Raw genomic sequence first — 16,760 nt, 5'->3', positions numbered from 1 at the left:
ACACTGCCGTCACCGGTGATATCACCGGGGAAAGTTGCGGTTGCAGAGGCAGTTCAGGGAATTGGGGTATTTTCCTCTTTCTGGTGTATTGGTGTTCTGGATTCTACTTTATGCCAAGTTTAGAGATGATTCTTACTCAGTATTTGGTAGATTGGTCATTCTAAGAAAGGATTTTCCCCTTTTATTAAGTTTCTTATGAATTGAAAAGGGGATGTGAATCTGCTAAATATGAAAGTAGGGGAATAAGATTGTAATGTTACATTTCAGGTGCTCTCTTCATCAGCTGTTTTGGTTATGAAAAGCAGTTCATATAATCATTCTTACATTCAGGTCTTTTCTCATAAACTCTCTCTGTGCACTGTATAAATAGTAGCTGCAGCTCTTAATTACTTCAAGAAATCGTGGAGTATCCTCCATAAAACTCTCTCTTTCCTCTTTATCTCTCTGCCTCTTACTGTCTAAAGGGTAGAGTGGTTTGGTGACTCCGTTAGTATTCTGACTTTCCCTGGGAAATGCTCTTATAAACAGCCAGGAGCCACAGCAGGGACCAGGCACACAATGCTCATTGTGTGCGTGCATACGTGTGTATGTATGTGTGTGTGTGGAACTTATTATGCCATGACAAACTAAAGGCTTGCTACTGTGTTACACAGCAACTGCACACAAAAGTATCCAATACTAAGTCAATCAAAATAATTTTGCTGGTTTGTAAATCACTAATCAGTTTAGAGCCATTATAGATTTAGACTCTCAGGTCGTCTGGGACACGTCTGCTTTCTGTCCCCAGAGTCACAACTAAACATGGGGAAGCAGCGTTCAGTTTTTATGCTCCACATATCTGGAAAAAACTCCCAGAAAAGTGCAGGTCAACTCTCAATTCTTTTAAATCAAGACTGAAGACCTTTCTTTTTGATGCTGCCTTTCTTTAAATAATTAACTTCTAATACTGCACTGTAAATTGTATTCCCATGTTCTATCTGCTTTTTAATCATTTTTAACTGCTCTTTAATGTTTTATGTAAAGATCTTTGAATTGCCGTGTTGCTAAAATGTGCAATACAAATAAAGCTGCCTTGCCTTAGTCACCTTTATTAATGCAGGAACTGGTCGCGCGTGAATGTTGTTGTCATTGTGTGACATTCAAGGGCGCACAGCAGGGCATCACTGAGCACAGTGTGTGACGTAGTAAAAGCACTTGAGTCACACACACAAATAAAGTGACATTTTCCTCTCTAAGTACTCACGTCATTAAAGTAATGATTTACTGGGTGCCTGGTTAACAGCTTCCATTGTTCCATGCCATGAGGCAAGATTTGTGTGAATATTTGTGCAAGAAAGGACAGAGAGTTTAGACTTTTCATCCTTGTTGTCACAGTCAGTGGAAATATCTGTCAGTGGTGACATCAGCATCATGTCTCAACAGTGGGTTTCTGATTCAAACTTAAGAGACAAATTCAAAACATTGAGAAAATGACAAAAGTTGCTTTAAATTTCCAAAAAGTGCAAAGGGCTTTGACCTAGATTCACCTGAGTGTTCTTATGAAATATTTTGCACGGGGGCGTGAATTTTAGCAAACATTCTAACACAACGAGCCACTGTGACCATCCAACATTTTCAACTTGCAGATGATACATGAACATATATGATAAGTTTCTTCGAAAACCAACCGAACACGGCAAAATATTTGGGGTTAAGTGGAAGCTAAAGATTTACGGAGCCAAGTGTTCATTCAGACAGAGTGTGAGTGGGCAGGAGTGGTGACAGCTCGGCCTTTTACTTGGCATCCCTGGTGATGGACGTTTTGCCAGGTTCAACATTTGAGACGTGGCTGCTTCTTATAGGCTAGTTATTGTGGCCATGTGGCTTGAGGACAGCAGATCCACCAATTGATAAAGAACTGTGTTTGTGAAAGCAAGCAAATATAGACAGCAACAGGTGGCCAAAACTTTAAATCTCACATAAGTATGCAAAGACTGAAATGGACACGAGGTAGCGGCTCGGCTCATCTTCTGACATGTGAAGCTCCAGCGTCCTTTTCCAAGTGTCTCATGGCCTTGCCGCAAGCTTCACATTCCTCACCCTCTGTTCCCAAAGTGGCCGATGCCCCAGACCTCAGCCGCAACTGTGGTTGAATAACCAGTGCTAAAGCTATATATCTCTGTGAAATATTCACCTGAAACAGCTTGAGCCGTATTTGGGCGTGGGCAGCGACGGCTGAGGCCTGCTTTTCTTCAATCAGCAATGAGAGCCTCTCAAACAAATGTAAAACTACCTCGGTTTTGAAAAACAGTGTTCCTGATGTTTTTCTATAGACACATTTTATTTCGTTAATAACACAAATATGAATGTATCCCTGCACTGCGCAAAGGGATGTTTATTCAGCTTTGCGGCACTCGACGAGGCTCAAGCCTGTCGAGGCCTTAACGCAACACTGGTTCAGTTAATCAGGGGCCAGCAGCTCCCACTCCCAGTTTGGGTTTATTACCTTCACACATACCAGGAGGAGGGAAGTGACCTCTGCTAGTCTGCTGGGTACCATAACACTAAATGTTGTATGAACTTCTACCTCATTGTTCCAGCACATTGTCATTTAGCCATGGAATATTCTTAGACTCTTATTTTGAAAAATCTATCTAGTAGGCTGAGACTATTCAACAATACAATAAGTGTCATTATCTTTGAAAGTGTTTTTTTAAGGCAGATTACTCCTTCAGCATCAACGAAATGAGGCGTAATTGTATTTTCTTTTTAGTTGTATCACAAAAAAGGACCATTATAAGACTGAAAACCAAATTTATTTGTGATAGATTTGTTTTGCAGTGCAAGATATAGCACTGGGCAGAGCTCCCCAGTCTTTCTCATGCTTCAAATTATGTGAGGTATTTGGAAAATAGCCAAATGTGTCCCTAGTGGATAAAGGGTACGCAAGGGTATAAACTCCAACTTAGGAAAAACACTGAGGATATGTCATTAAGATCAGAGAGGAAGCCCAACAGGCGGGAGAGAGCCCTACAAGTTATCACCCAGAGGGAGAGTTACCTGACTCTGAAACCCACAGGGCTCTCCTCTCTCTCGCTATAATGAATGTCTTCGGCGATCCTCCCATCCGCCGTCAACCACACGTTAGCCAGAGTCCCGGAGAATGCATGCTTAGATAATTACTGTGTAAATCATGCCAATCAATTTCCCAAGTAAGGGAGGTAAGGAAAACAGTCAGAGAGAGTCTGATGAGGCCCTGGGTGGAAAACAAGTCTGGTGGCACACATACACACACACAGATCCATGAATTTCACATATTTGCAAATATACAAAAATATGGTCCATCCAGACACATGGAAGGCTCACATGCAGACTGGGCTTATAAGGCATTAAAATGTCTCGTTTTAATGGCATTATGAAAGGAGGTCGACCATGCAGACACAAGGTGAAGTGACTCAGTAGGTTCACTCTCAGTGCAAGCTGTAATTTTAGTGTTTGTCGAGGTCTTCAATAGCATGTATGATGTTTATGTGTGTGCTTCTGGGTGTACGGCGCATGTGTATTTCAGCACGGGAGTGTGCGCGCACATATACGCAAGTGAGCATGAATTTGACGTCAGCACGCTCGCATACTTCTGAATGATTTGGCTCCTTTGTTTTGCTACCGTCTCTGGCAGGTAGCGTCTGTTTTGCTACCGTCCCCTGCTGGAACACAGGCGCAAACATGAGGCCGCTCCTCTTCTGCCGTGTGTAAACACCGTTATGTAAATGTACCTAAACAGATGATGAATGGCCAGAGGTAGCGATGGGAATCTCACGGCTGTCAACATCAGCACTGAGTGAGAAACCCCAGCACCAGGCCTCTCCTTGTAAATCACTTTGTGTATCCGTATGACAAAGACAGTGAGTGGAGAAATAACACCAGGGATGAGAGATAGAGCGGCTGTGTGGGCCAAGGAAGACAACGAGGCATGTAAACCACAGTTTGGAGATAGACAATGTCTGCCTGATCGAGCGAGTATGAACGTAATCTACGTCAGCGACCTTTCATTTTTCTATGATGAATTTCCCTCCTCAGCTCCAGAGCTCTTTGTGGTGTGCGTTGCTCATCTGCACATTCTGCAGGCATCAAACAACCTCGGAGACGCTCGCTGGAGCTAACGGGCGGTTGGCTCGCGATCGGGTACTTGTACACACTCATCACATCTCCTCCCTGCTGTCCAAGCCACGTATTTAATCTTGGCAAAGGGAGGTCTCTCCAAGAAAGGGAATGATGACCTGAATTATTGCTCCCTCCTGATGCAGAGGATGACCTCTTTAACTTTGCAACTCTCATCAGTCGATAAATCAGAGGTTAGGATTTCATCTGCAAATGAATGCTGAAACAATTGATAAACTAGACCATTAACAGAATATAAATCGACAGCAATCCAAATGTGAAATGCCAAATATTCACATACATATACGTTTTCTTATATGTACTATGTCATTTAATAACCTGCATTGATTATTATATCTTCCAGCTATCATCCCTGTCTCCTGTGTTATTCACATTTCTGGCCTCTGCTGTAATAAAGCAGCATACAATCGACTGCACATTTGAAATAAATTACTCTATTCCCAGTCATCAAACCTTTGCACGCAGAATAACACTCTGTCCGACTGAAATTTCCCCACCACACGCAACTGGGCCGGCAGCAGTCATTGTTGAGGGCAAGCTTACAGTCGCGGAAGCCAGAGAGAGCGGCGGCGAGCCCCTCGACACCCAGCCCAAGAATGCAAGGTGCAAGAGCAGCAATTTCCCCCTCCGCCGGCTGTCTTAACACGCCACACACAGAGGCCATCATTATGGCTGGAGCACACTCCCAGTGAGGGGCGGCCGAGTTCCAGGTAGAGCTGCAGTGCGTGGAAGGAGAGACGGAAAGAAATTAAGAAAATGCTGGATGTTAAACAGAAGATATTTTGGTATGGAGAATGTGTCCTCTGCTGACAAAAGAAGGACAGACTGCAAACTGTGTGGCCTTGGCTGTAATGCTCCAGAGCTGGATAGAATATAAAGAGTTATGTACACTGTGGTATGTATCCGATCGTAATTCATAATTCCGTATTGTTGTGTTTGTCCAGGTGGGTAGCAGCAGTCTATGGTGCTTTAGGGGGGCGTTGAAGGGGTTTATGGGGGGTCTTGTTTCTAAGATAACACCAAAACACAATTCACCCCCCGTGACACACGAGAAGCACTTCCTGAGCCCCAGCTATACCAGCAGTTTCCGTTGCCAGCCAGCGAGTAGTAAGGGGTTGCATTGTAAAAAGGTGTGTTTACTTTGGCCTGTGCTCACCTTTTTGCCGTTACCTAGCCCCCCCCTCCCACCCCCCAACCCCCAACAGCACACATGCACTCGGCAGAGATGTTGCAGTTGAAATCCAACCCTTATAGCAAATTACCTTTGTCACCGAAAAAAAAAAGTCTCCTCCTCGCCCCTCCACATCCCAGTTTTTTTGGTGAGTGCCCCCCGCACATTCCTGGCAAAGTGCTGTAAAATAAACGGCGAGCCACTAAATTTCAACGGGCGGGCGAGAGGGAAAACAAGCACACGCCAGCGAGAAAATAGGCAACTGGTAGAACGCAGGGCTCTGCTATTTGTTGTTACAGATGGCCACGCTCTTGGCAGGCCTCCGTAGATTTTCATTGTGGGAGAGCAGAGTGTAAAGAGAATAAAAGAATCAGTTGTGAAAAATTAGGGGTCGGGGAAGAGATCTGTGCTAAAGACACTTGAGGAAATATTGTGCTGGCGTTAACCATAGAAAGTCTACATGCAATATGGTTTGGGACTGAAGAGGGCTTTGTGTTGGCGTGCGGTGAAATTTCTAACATGCAATCCTGAAATTGCTGAAGATTAAAATTAAAATCGTTACCCCTCACTGTGAATAGTGGGTTTGATCATAAAACAAGGGATTCAATAAACAGAAGCCAGGATGCAGGAGGCTGGTTCCTGGTTTAAGAGAGCTTTATCATGAACGACATCAGCAACGTTGCCGCATTGTTCTGTATTATGAGCTGCTCTAGCCAATGCTTGCATTGGTATCACTGATCAAACAAATACATGTAACGTGAAATGTGTCAGAGAAAAAAATCACCCGACTCAGTTAAACTCAACCCTATCTCCAAAAAGTGATGTTCCCATAAAGCTGAAGTGCATCCTTACTTACGCAGCTGCATTCTCAATCACAGTTTTAAACACATGGTTCACATTGTGAATGGAACTACTTGGTTAGGTTACTGCATAACACAGACGTGATAAAGCTCGGATAAACCCACTGTACGCTAGCTGCTTAGCACCAAGCGGCAGGCGGCCAAAGTTAGCACCTAGCTGGTGAACATGGCATTTAGTGGAAAGAGAGCCAGATATTGTTGTGTATGTGGAGACCACAACAAAACTAAAAGGAGAGTGAATATTGGAATGCTATAGGTCATGCAGGTGTTATCCCACAGCTGTATTACACACTAACAAACTGTTGTATAATCCTCTCGCTGCTGATTGAACCTCAGTGTTATGACCGGTCCGGTACACATCAAGGCATCAGTGTTGAAAGCAGGGCACAGCAGGTTTACAGAGAAGAAAGTGATGATCCGGACCATCCTTGGACCGTTATTAGAAGTGGTTGAACCTCATCCTTTTTTAACTCAGGAGTGCTGTTTAAACACCATATTCTGCCTACAAACCATCTATTAGTGGTTGTCTTTGCTGTACTATCACCGATCAAAGATGTGTTGCTTGCGGAAGTCATAAATACACACAGACACAAGCACATTCGTGCATATCTGGCGTGGGTGCAAGTGTACATAAGTAGACGTTAGCGTGCACATGCATCTAAGTCTGCATTTGGTATGCATGTGTTTCGAAAGAGGGAAACAGAGGGAAGAGAGGTAACAGCTGGCCGCGGCTTCACACCCTCGACTCACGCTCTGTGAATGCTCCACCGACAACATCTCAGTGCAAACAGCTGGAGTTGTCACCACTCAGATACACCACCTTTAGCGTATCTATACCACCTGGGGGGGGGGGGGAGCATGGCTCGAGAGTGGGAGAGGAACTAATGAAACTTAATTAAAAGCATTTTTACATAAACGTTTGCTTCAATGCTTTACAGAGAAACAATAAGACAACAATTTAATTATAAACAAGAGGAAAACCAGGTTGATGGCTGAGAAGAGACTGAGGGAGAAAGGCTGACTATTGGCTAGTAAAAAGCAGAAAAACAGGAGATGGATGTGAGGTGGATTTTACAACCCCGCTCACATAAGAGCAACATTATTTCAGATCAGGAGGACAAAGAGGAAGAAATGCAGGAAGAGCTAACCCTACAATTTTGGAAAAGGAATACACCAAGGATGATTCTCTACGTAGGTACAAGGTAGATGGAGGAGCGAAATGAAAGAGGCCTCCAGGCAGAAGTTCATGCTCCGCTCCTCTCAGTTCTGTGGTTGCAATTTCCCCTTCTTTACTGTAACCCAAACCTGGCCCGCTCGTATGAAAACACTCTATCTGTGGGCTTGGAACGCACTTTGACGTCAAGAGGGTTTTCCCATGAGGCCTTGGGGACCCTTCTCAACAGCGCCTGCCCACGTCAACAGAGGTAAGTGGGCCAACTCTATCCCGTCCAATTGCCAAATTACTCTTACACTCCGGACATCCCCCTGGGCTGCTTTGGGAGGGAGATTTTATTCCAAAGCACGAGTTCATGGATGTAGGTCTGTGTGACTGCTTCTTCCAACTCAAAACGCTGGTTGTTGTTGTCGTAGTGATCAGCTGTAAGGACTGTGTTTTGTTACGTACAGCGGAGAAACACAGAAAATTGTAAATTCTGTTGTTTTTTTATAAGGTGTTAGCACCATTATTACTGCTGTGGTGGTTTTTCACAGGACCTCTAAACAATCACACACACTAGTTAGCGTCCGGTACTTTGATGGTAAGTGGTACTCTTTTCTAACAGTCCTTAAATTAACTGTTAAACATGTAACACATGGCAAACCCTGACAATCTCCTTCATTTATTATAATTTCATTCAAACATTTGCCTAAAAAGGGCATCTATAACAAGATTCATTTTTGTTGAAAAATATGAATAATTTCAATTGTGTCAATCAAACAACCTTATGTTGATCCTAGAGATTTCATTGGCTACTGAAAGCTCCACTAGGAGCATTAAGGACTGACACACTGCTCACTATAACATGCAGGCATACAGTATCATGTTGGCTTAACTACATATAACTTTAATTTTAGGACCTATTTTAGCACCTGCTATTTCTAATTAACCTCCATCTTAGCACCTCCAGGCTCCATTTTCACATGATAGAGTAGCAAAACGAAACTTTATATATGAAAAGATAGTGACTCCTAGTAGTGAACCATAACAGATGACAGGCTGCAGGATTTAACATGCGCAGAGAGTCTGTTTCCTTCAAAAGACTCATTTTTCACAAGTCAATGGACTTTGACCACTGAAAAGTTGCTGGGGGAATTCACTACAGGTCCCAAAGCACAGATGTGAAGTGAACCCAGTGTCACCTGAGACACTTCAGGTTTAAGTCCAGGGCTGCTGTAAGGCTACTCACTGATACATAATCTTCTGTTGTGTAACAGCAAAAGCCAGTAAAGAGGAATCGCGAGCAGTGCAGGCAACACCTGTACAAAAACCAACACAATCGGCACAACAACAACAACAACAACTGGAGCCCGGCCGACCCGGCCCTCTCATCTCTGCTTCATTCGGCCTCCTTGAAAAGCGTGTTGGTCCATGCTAGGTAAGATGGGGCGACCATCTCCTCTGTAATCATGCCTTCTCCGTCCTAACAGACAGCTGTGTAACCAGGTGAGTCGCAGAGCTTTCATCCTAATGACAACCCCTGGCCGGCTGCTGTCAACGGGGCTAAAGGGGCTTAAGGCCAACTGCAGGGAGGATTAGCAACAGGACTGGGAATAGCAATAGGTTTTCCATGCAGCTCTCGGCTTTGTTACATAACAAAATCTGCCCTTTTGAAAAGCAGGCGGGTGGGATAATTCACTGCTGCTGGTGGCCAGTTTCGTCTAACCCACGGAGCGGGAGGCGATATGATCAGCAACATCGAGGTGTTTTTTTTTTCCAGATGGACATCCAACCGTGGTGCACATTATGAAAACACAACAGTGAGGTGACTGACATTGAAAAACACACATACCTGAATGTCAATACATGACTAAATCCAGCCACATGTCCACCGATCAACGCTTGGCACGTCCACACTACCCCTTTCACATGCGGATCCCTTACAGAGAAAAAGTTAAGAAACATGTGTGCGTAGGTGCACAAGTAGAGAAATCCTCACGCTGACAGAGCGCACAGATGGAGTACAACGCAGGAAATTTCTTATGAATCCCCTCAGGGAGACTAAATGTTCCCCACTAGATTTGGCCAGCGTACCACACAAAGTACAGACAAACACCGTGATGATTCTCATTCGGAATTAGATCGGTACAGGTGTTATGAAAGTGTGGTGAAATGTGCAGTGTTGCTTTTTCAGCGAGCAGTAGAGTCTCACTGTAATGATGAACTTATAAGAAATGTGATAACTTCTCTTACAAAATATTTGCCTGAATGAAATGTGTAGTTTCCAGTATGATGAAGTAAGAAGACAAGATTGCCTCAGTCAGATAATACTTCTGGGAATTGATTTTTCTTTTCAGACTTTGACAGATGATTAGATATTTATCAATGGTGTAGAAATAAAGAACAATGTAAGAAACCTTTGACTAACCAAAGGCTGGATTGTCTTCATCTTCTCTTTAGTTGTTTCCGTCATTGTCTGCATTAACAAGATTACATTGTCCTACAGCACCACATATACACATGAAATCAGCCTTCAAAAACAGCTGTACCTTCTGTATGAACATTCATCAGTCATCATAAAGTCAATAAAGTTTCAGCTGTAAATATTAGTCCAGAGGATTCATTCAATACAGAAAAGTACATGCAATAAAACTACATTTAACGATGGCACCAAGCAGGTGGAAAACATCATTGCAAGCTGAGAATGATACATCATCTATCTATAAATTGTGAAATCTCTGTGTGTCCCCACACATGCACAGTCCAGCAGCTGGGGCGAGGAGTTGCCACATCGCTACGAGGCTCATTGATTGCGGTTCACCGGCTACCGGTGCCATGCCAAAAACTGATCCTCTGTCTAAAAGTGATTGCTGTTTACCCTGCACATTAAGAAAAAGAGATCACAAACTCATGTTGGCTGATTGTGCAGACTCTTGGCCCCTTCAGCACGTCGTTTGGGGACCGTTTCGCCGTCTCCACGAGACATGACCAAAGGCCAGGTGAGTAATCACATACAGGCAGGCCGCAGTGCCGCCGGGTACTTTAGAAAATAAAACAAATTTCAAATTAAAACACCCAGTTTTATTGTGATTTCGGTTGTCTTGACTTTTCTGCTGTGTCTAGAGCGAGACAGACACACAGAGAGAGACTGAAAGACGGACGGCAGACAGAGTAACACACACACACACACACACACACACACACACACACACACACACAGCACATTTGGGAGAAATGTGCATCTTGTATGAACAGCCAGATCAGACACAAATCTATGCTTCACGCCACTTCGCCGGCCATGTTGTTTTGTAACCAGTGGCTGTGCACACGTCTCCGGCCGTTGAGGGGACATATTGACTCTCTACATGAGCTACAACCCAACCGTAGTATTTTATTTGTGATATTTTGTGAGTAGAATCTGACCCTACAACGTTTTCTGTCAGGTAAATGTAGTAGGATAATGTTTTCCTTGGAATTAGAAGCACACATTTAGGCAGTAGTTTACAGTTAGTTGCATATGAAGTGCTTTGGGTTCCCTCTGTAAGTTATTTCGGAGTACGATAGTTCTGGAGAAAGCTACAAGCAGCAATGCAGGAGGCCAAGCAATCATTTCAAAACGGAATCATCAAATCTGTTCTTAATAGCTTTGAACGTAAAAAAAAACATCAGCTACTGTAAACCGATCAACGTTCGTTAAATCAGAACTGACCCAGTACTGACCCAGTGTACATAACACAACTGCTGAACAATACTTGTATATAGTCTGGGTTGCAGACGCTGTTGGGGTTACAGCTTGAATATTTTGACATTGACATTATCCATGTGTCAGTTTAGCCCCTCTCCTCCACACACTCACACACACACACACACACCTCTTCTTCTCTGTACATTTCTCGGAAGAAGCACTAGGAAGCCGTGGACAGAGCATAGGCTCTTCAATCCTCTCTCTCTCTCTCTCTCTCTCTCCTTCAGTGCTAGAAATTATATATAATACATATATCCTATATATTGAGATGGTGACACGACATATTTGCCAGGTAACTCGCTATAACAGCTAAATATTTCTCTTGATGGCAGTCTGGGGATTGACCCCGTCTGGTAAACAGTAGCCACGTCCACCTGCCGACGGAGCCAGACAAAAGTAAAAAGCAGGGAAATATGCTCTAGGGTGCAGGCACAAATATGAAATCAAAAACGGTAAAAGTTGGCCAAGGGGTTTGAGTGTTCCAGGGCTAAAAAGCATCATGTTAATGCCAAGCACTCACTCTGTGAAATCTGTGTTTAGTTTAATTGAGGATTTTCATGGATATTATTTTAAACATGTGCACTGTAATCTAGTTGTTAGTTGCTTAACTTTGGCATTTTGGAATAAACACCAAGGTCCCGCTCTCGAAGGAGCCGTCTGCTGCGAGAGCAAAAGCTCAGTGTCGGGAGTCTGTAACGTGAGAGCAGCTGCAGGCCTGTGCAGACACCTCCGTGCAGCTCAGGCACGGGGCATGCAACCATACTGCCCCCTAGAGACAGAGACGGGGAACTTGGTTTAGAACCTTTTTTTTTTGTCTTGATTCACACACATAAAGGCACATAAAAATGTCTTTTATCTTTGCATTTCCAGTCAATGCTAGAATGTTATCTCCATCTGACTTAGTTTCATTTAGTGCAAATAAAGCTTGTTATAATTGCTCAAGTAGCCCCACTGATTTTTATTTATTGATTTCTTTTCTTCTTTTTCTTTTTTTTTTTTACAAACTTTAATTAAGCAAAGACACATGTCTTCTCTTCAGACCTGCTGACTTCACTTTTATTGAGATTCTTACACTCGTGGACGTTCACAACATCCTCTGTCAAGCTGAGAAAACCCATCAAAGCATCAAGCAGCACATTTAGATGACTCCTTTCTTCTGCAGTCATGTTTTACAAGGTCTGCTGCGTCAGGACGCTCAGCAGTTGTTGTTTTTTTTCGCAGACCTCCTTTTCACTGCGGCTTTACATGTACTTTGCCATTCCACTCCGTGTGGATCCAGTTGCATTATTAACTCATTTCAACTTGTCTGACCTCACTTAACAACACTGCCGAATGCAATGTCATTCTGTTAAATATTTTGTTATCCCCTGACCTCGACCATGGGATTTCATTCAAACCACTTTCAGAGGTTTTGATGCGGCCGGTGTTTGAAGGCATCGTTCTGTCTTTGCATAATTACGTCTCTGCAGAAGGATGTGGCGGTTTCCAGCGCAAATGTCATGACAAAGCAACCGCCAGACTGGGGTTTATGATGCTTAGACTTGCTAATTAACTGACTTGCAGTCGCCTGCTCAACATCACACCATGCAGCCACATGTGGGTATCAGCTCAGCGGCGAGTTGAGATGGGTTTGGTGTGCTGCATCAGCTCTTGCTGTACATTTAGGACACATTTTGCCTTGACATTAATGCGTTATCTTAGGAAATCACGTGATTTAGAAATACCCATATCCTTGAGTTACTACCTACATTAGTTTAATTGAAGCATAGTCTTCCATAGTCGATGTGCAAATATTTAGCATTTAAGATTAGGAGCTATCACTACGGTGCTGTTGCCTGGCAACTATTTTGCAGGAGTGAATAATGCCAAATGTGCTTTCTATCTGTGCATGCGTTATATGTAAAGCTTATCGTAGCATGAAGTCGTCTCCTTTTTACACTTCAGTTTTTGAAAGAAGTAAACAAACAACGTACAACATAGAAGTGAGTTAGTTTAAGAGGTTCATAGGGGGATTTTTATATGTTTGGACAGAGTGTTTTCTTCTGTTTGCAGTCATTATAATAAGCTCAGCCAGCCCGCTGTAGCTTTATATTTACCGTACAGACGTGAGTGGTATCAACCTTCTCATTTAAACCCTCTGCAGGAAAGCGTTTCCGAACATTCTAACTATTCTGCAGAAAGCGGTCAACTGACGTTTTTTTTTGCATCAGTTAAATATAATCGTTATTTAAATCTCATTGAGATCAAGATATCTTTGGCAAAATAGGCGAGGTACAGCAGATACAAATGCAAACAACTGTGTCAGACATAACAGAAGGACAAATATGTACACAACAAACAAAACCTGACAATTTTTAAAAGTGCCCTGCCACATAAAACCGTTTTTACTTGCATTTTTTGAAATTCCATTTGTGTTTGGGGTTATGTTGTGATTGTGAAAATGAACTGCTACCTCCTCTGTCAGCTCTAGCCACTGAAAAGAAATGAGCGTAGAAATCAGGCCAATCACAACAGCTGGTCAGTCTGACATCATGTTGCCTGAGCTCATTACTAGAATCAGAAATACTTTAATCAGAAATAATTTATGAGCTTGCCCAGTTGCGCTGGGTAAAGGACGCTGATAGCCCAGCTCTCGTTGGCTAGCTGTTAGCCAATCAGAGTCAAGCAGCTTTGCTCATTGAATATTAATGAGAACTGGCACAAATCGAGCTGAGTCTTCCTGCAGGCTTTCTATACCACACTAGAATGGCTTGAAACAAGGTAACCAAGGCATTTATTCCACACAAAGAAGGTTACAGAGTCCATGGTAAAACTTCAGACATTACCACAAAGTAATGAAATATGTGTAGCAGGGCACCTTTAACACGTTTTTTTATCATCAGTATATTCAAAGCAAAGTCACTAATAGTTCATTTCAGATGTTGCAAATACAAAACTTGGAGCACTTGCTGCCATAAATGATGAAATAACTAAAGTATGTTGACTAACTGCAGTGTGACACTGTTTACCAGTTTGCACGACCACAATTACCACTATTTACTACCATGAGAGCTCAACTCATGTTTTATACTGCTAATAAATGGTTATAACTGCAGCACCACACTTCCGTGCAAAAGTCTAAATTGTTTCATTTAACACTTGACGGCAACATGCAATATAAAAACATAGATGCATAAAAGATTTTTATAGCTGGCCATTAGATGGAAACGTGTTGGCTGTTACGACGCTGCAATAAAGGATGTTTCATTTTATTGCAAATTGATGGGGGTGCTACTTTGTTCACGCTGCCTGCTGCCACTTTAGGCCCCTTTGATTTTGGTCTGTACAGTAATGAAATGCACACATTTGTTTAAAGGCTGCTACTGATGGGCGGACCCGACATGACCTGGCATTGGAACTGAGCAAGGCAGTGACCTCTCCTAGTAAAGGCATGTGTCTGGAGAAAGAAAATGAGAGAGTCAAGAATATAAATGACTTGGATCAGGGCTAAAATGGGACCTTTAGTAAGCCCAAAAATCTTTATTTGAAGATGAAGTTCCAGTGACATAAGCACTTTCTGTTTCTAATTTGTCACTCTCATCGGTCAACTCTGTGGAGGATAAGAACGGCCACGCCAGGCCTGTTTTTTTTATCACGTATGTTACCCTTTTTCAGTTGTCTATCTATCATTTCAAATCTCTCAGCCCATTGTTTCCCCTCTCTGCCTTTCTACACCTCTTCCCATGGGGTGAGTGGGTAGGATGTGACTGTTAGAGTCATAACAAGCGGGTGGAAAGGAGTCTGACGCGGGAGCCAGCGGAGGAGCCCTGCTGCTTCGCCCACCTTCTGATGTCTTTACAACGTGACAAAACCACTCGTCCTTGTTTCACTGAAGGGGGATGTGTGGGCCAAACACGCTGAGGAGAGCACAACAAGAACAGATGACAAACAATAACAACACTTTGGCAGGAGGTTGGGGAAAGAGAAGTGAGCTGCGGTGAGAATGTGTGTGTGTGTACGTCTGAATTTCTATGCATGTGTGTGTGTGCATCCATAGATTTGTTGCTCCCACACACTGAGGAGCACCAACAGAAGAGAAGTCTAGTAGCGCTTCAATCCTCCTTCCTCTGGGAAAACCCACTCGCCCACTGATGAGCTCAGCAGGCCGCAGCAGCCTCCAGATCCAACATCTACCTATCCTTTCATCTAGATGTGCATGTAGCTATTGGTTAGCTTGCTAGAAGTATCCGGCCATCTGTCTATCAAACTTTATAAACGATGTACTTTGAGCTAAATTCCTATGTTCTACAAAATTAAAAAAAAAATGATTAAAAAATAGGAAGGTGTGAGTGTTCTGCTGCTTCAGGTGGACCTAGGAGATGTATATTTTTCTTTTTATGAATACATTTGGGTTTGAGCTAGGTAAAAAGCAGTGTTTTTGTCTACTCTTTATTTGTTACGCTTTCTGGTGTGCTGTGGGCACGCAGCGGTGAAAATGCAGATGCTGCGTCTACCCTGCCGGAAATTAAACAAGAAGAAGAAGAACCCGGTCCTAAAGCAACTTTTCCACCTGAGCCAAACGTAATAATAAAACATTTAGTGATACTTTTTGGTATTTCAACATTCTATGCACATGTTAAAAATGGGCGTAAGCCCAGCTGGGTGAAAATGTACTTTGAGTACTTTTAATGCTATGAAACCCTTGAATAAATAGAGTGAAATGTATACACAGTGCAACAGGAGCCTCTCCGATGAGAGTCTACTCGCATTAGGCCCACTGCAGGGGTCCTGCTGTGGTCAAGCCATCAGCAGGAATGCAGACTGGTATCCCAAGGGCAGTGGGTTAAGAATCTCTCTGTCTGCTTCTCTTTTCCTTTCTTTTTTTGTCTCCTCCACCCAAAACAGTCCAAGGCCTTGGAATGGCGTTAAAATAACAAGCCTCTCTTAAATTAGCCCAGTGCGAAAGTCCAATTCAGCGTTTCCTTCACGGTTCAATAAGAGCTCGCCCTCCCTCTCTCCAAACCGGTGTGGGGGTCTTCTGCAGGCCACGGCTGTGATGTTAAACCCAATCCAAACAGCCAAGGTGATGGAGATGGAGGCCTGGCTTAGCTTGGCTTAGATGGAAATCGACCAGCTGACTCACTTTCAATCACCAGTTGTTTTGCTCTTGTGCTCCATCCTCACTTGTGCAACTTAAACAATGCAGCGAGCACAATTCAACAGCAGCTCATAAAGCCAGGAACAACTAGGTGTGTGCAGATGTGTGTGTCACTAATTTAGATCTAGTCTTGAGTTAAATAATACTTTGGAGCTGTGGCCAGTTTAGTGGCTATCGCCATCCACCATCAAACTTAGCAGATGGTCTGTCTGTTGTTTTGGTTGTATTTATCCCGACTTTATGAACTCAATGCCCGATCCTTGGAGGGACTCTAAGCATGTTGTCAACTCATCAAAGATAGAGCAGGCCATTATCTCCAGCTCTGGGAATCTCTGCTCTTGAGTTCGGTGCCGTGCTGATGAAGATTGATGCATCTTTGTACCGTGACTGGGCTAAAAAGGGACGCTGATCCGGCTGATGCTTTACCTCAAGGATCGGTCCAAAATTGTGTGTCTGTGCATGCTTTCCTGCTGTGTCTGTCTCTCCCTGTTGGATATAGACTTGGACTGCTGTAACTTCTTTTTTCCCAAGCC

The 16,760-nt window shown here is 43.3% G+C and overlaps 1 long non-coding RNA gene across 1 annotated transcript; it reads left to right on the top strand.

Annotated features, from left to right (window-relative positions):
• The first annotated feature begins 750 nt into the window (after positions 1-750).
• On the top strand, positions 751-15,190 carry LOC116674002 (uncharacterized). The gene is made up of 3 exons (XR_004327939.1): positions 751-865; positions 13,272-13,273; positions 15,178-15,190. It is a non-coding gene; the product is annotated as an uncharacterized LOC116674002 (long non-coding RNA).
• The last annotated feature ends 1,570 nt before the right edge of the window (positions 15,191-16,760 follow it).

The sequence above is a fragment of the Etheostoma spectabile genome, chromosome 24 (genome assembly GCF_008692095.1).
Source record: "Etheostoma spectabile isolate EspeVRDwgs_2016 chromosome 24, UIUC_Espe_1.0, whole genome shotgun sequence".
Classification (NCBI taxonomy): domain Eukaryota; kingdom Metazoa; phylum Chordata; class Actinopteri; order Perciformes; family Percidae; genus Etheostoma; species Etheostoma spectabile.
This window is presented reverse-complemented; position numbering and strand designations above follow the sequence as displayed.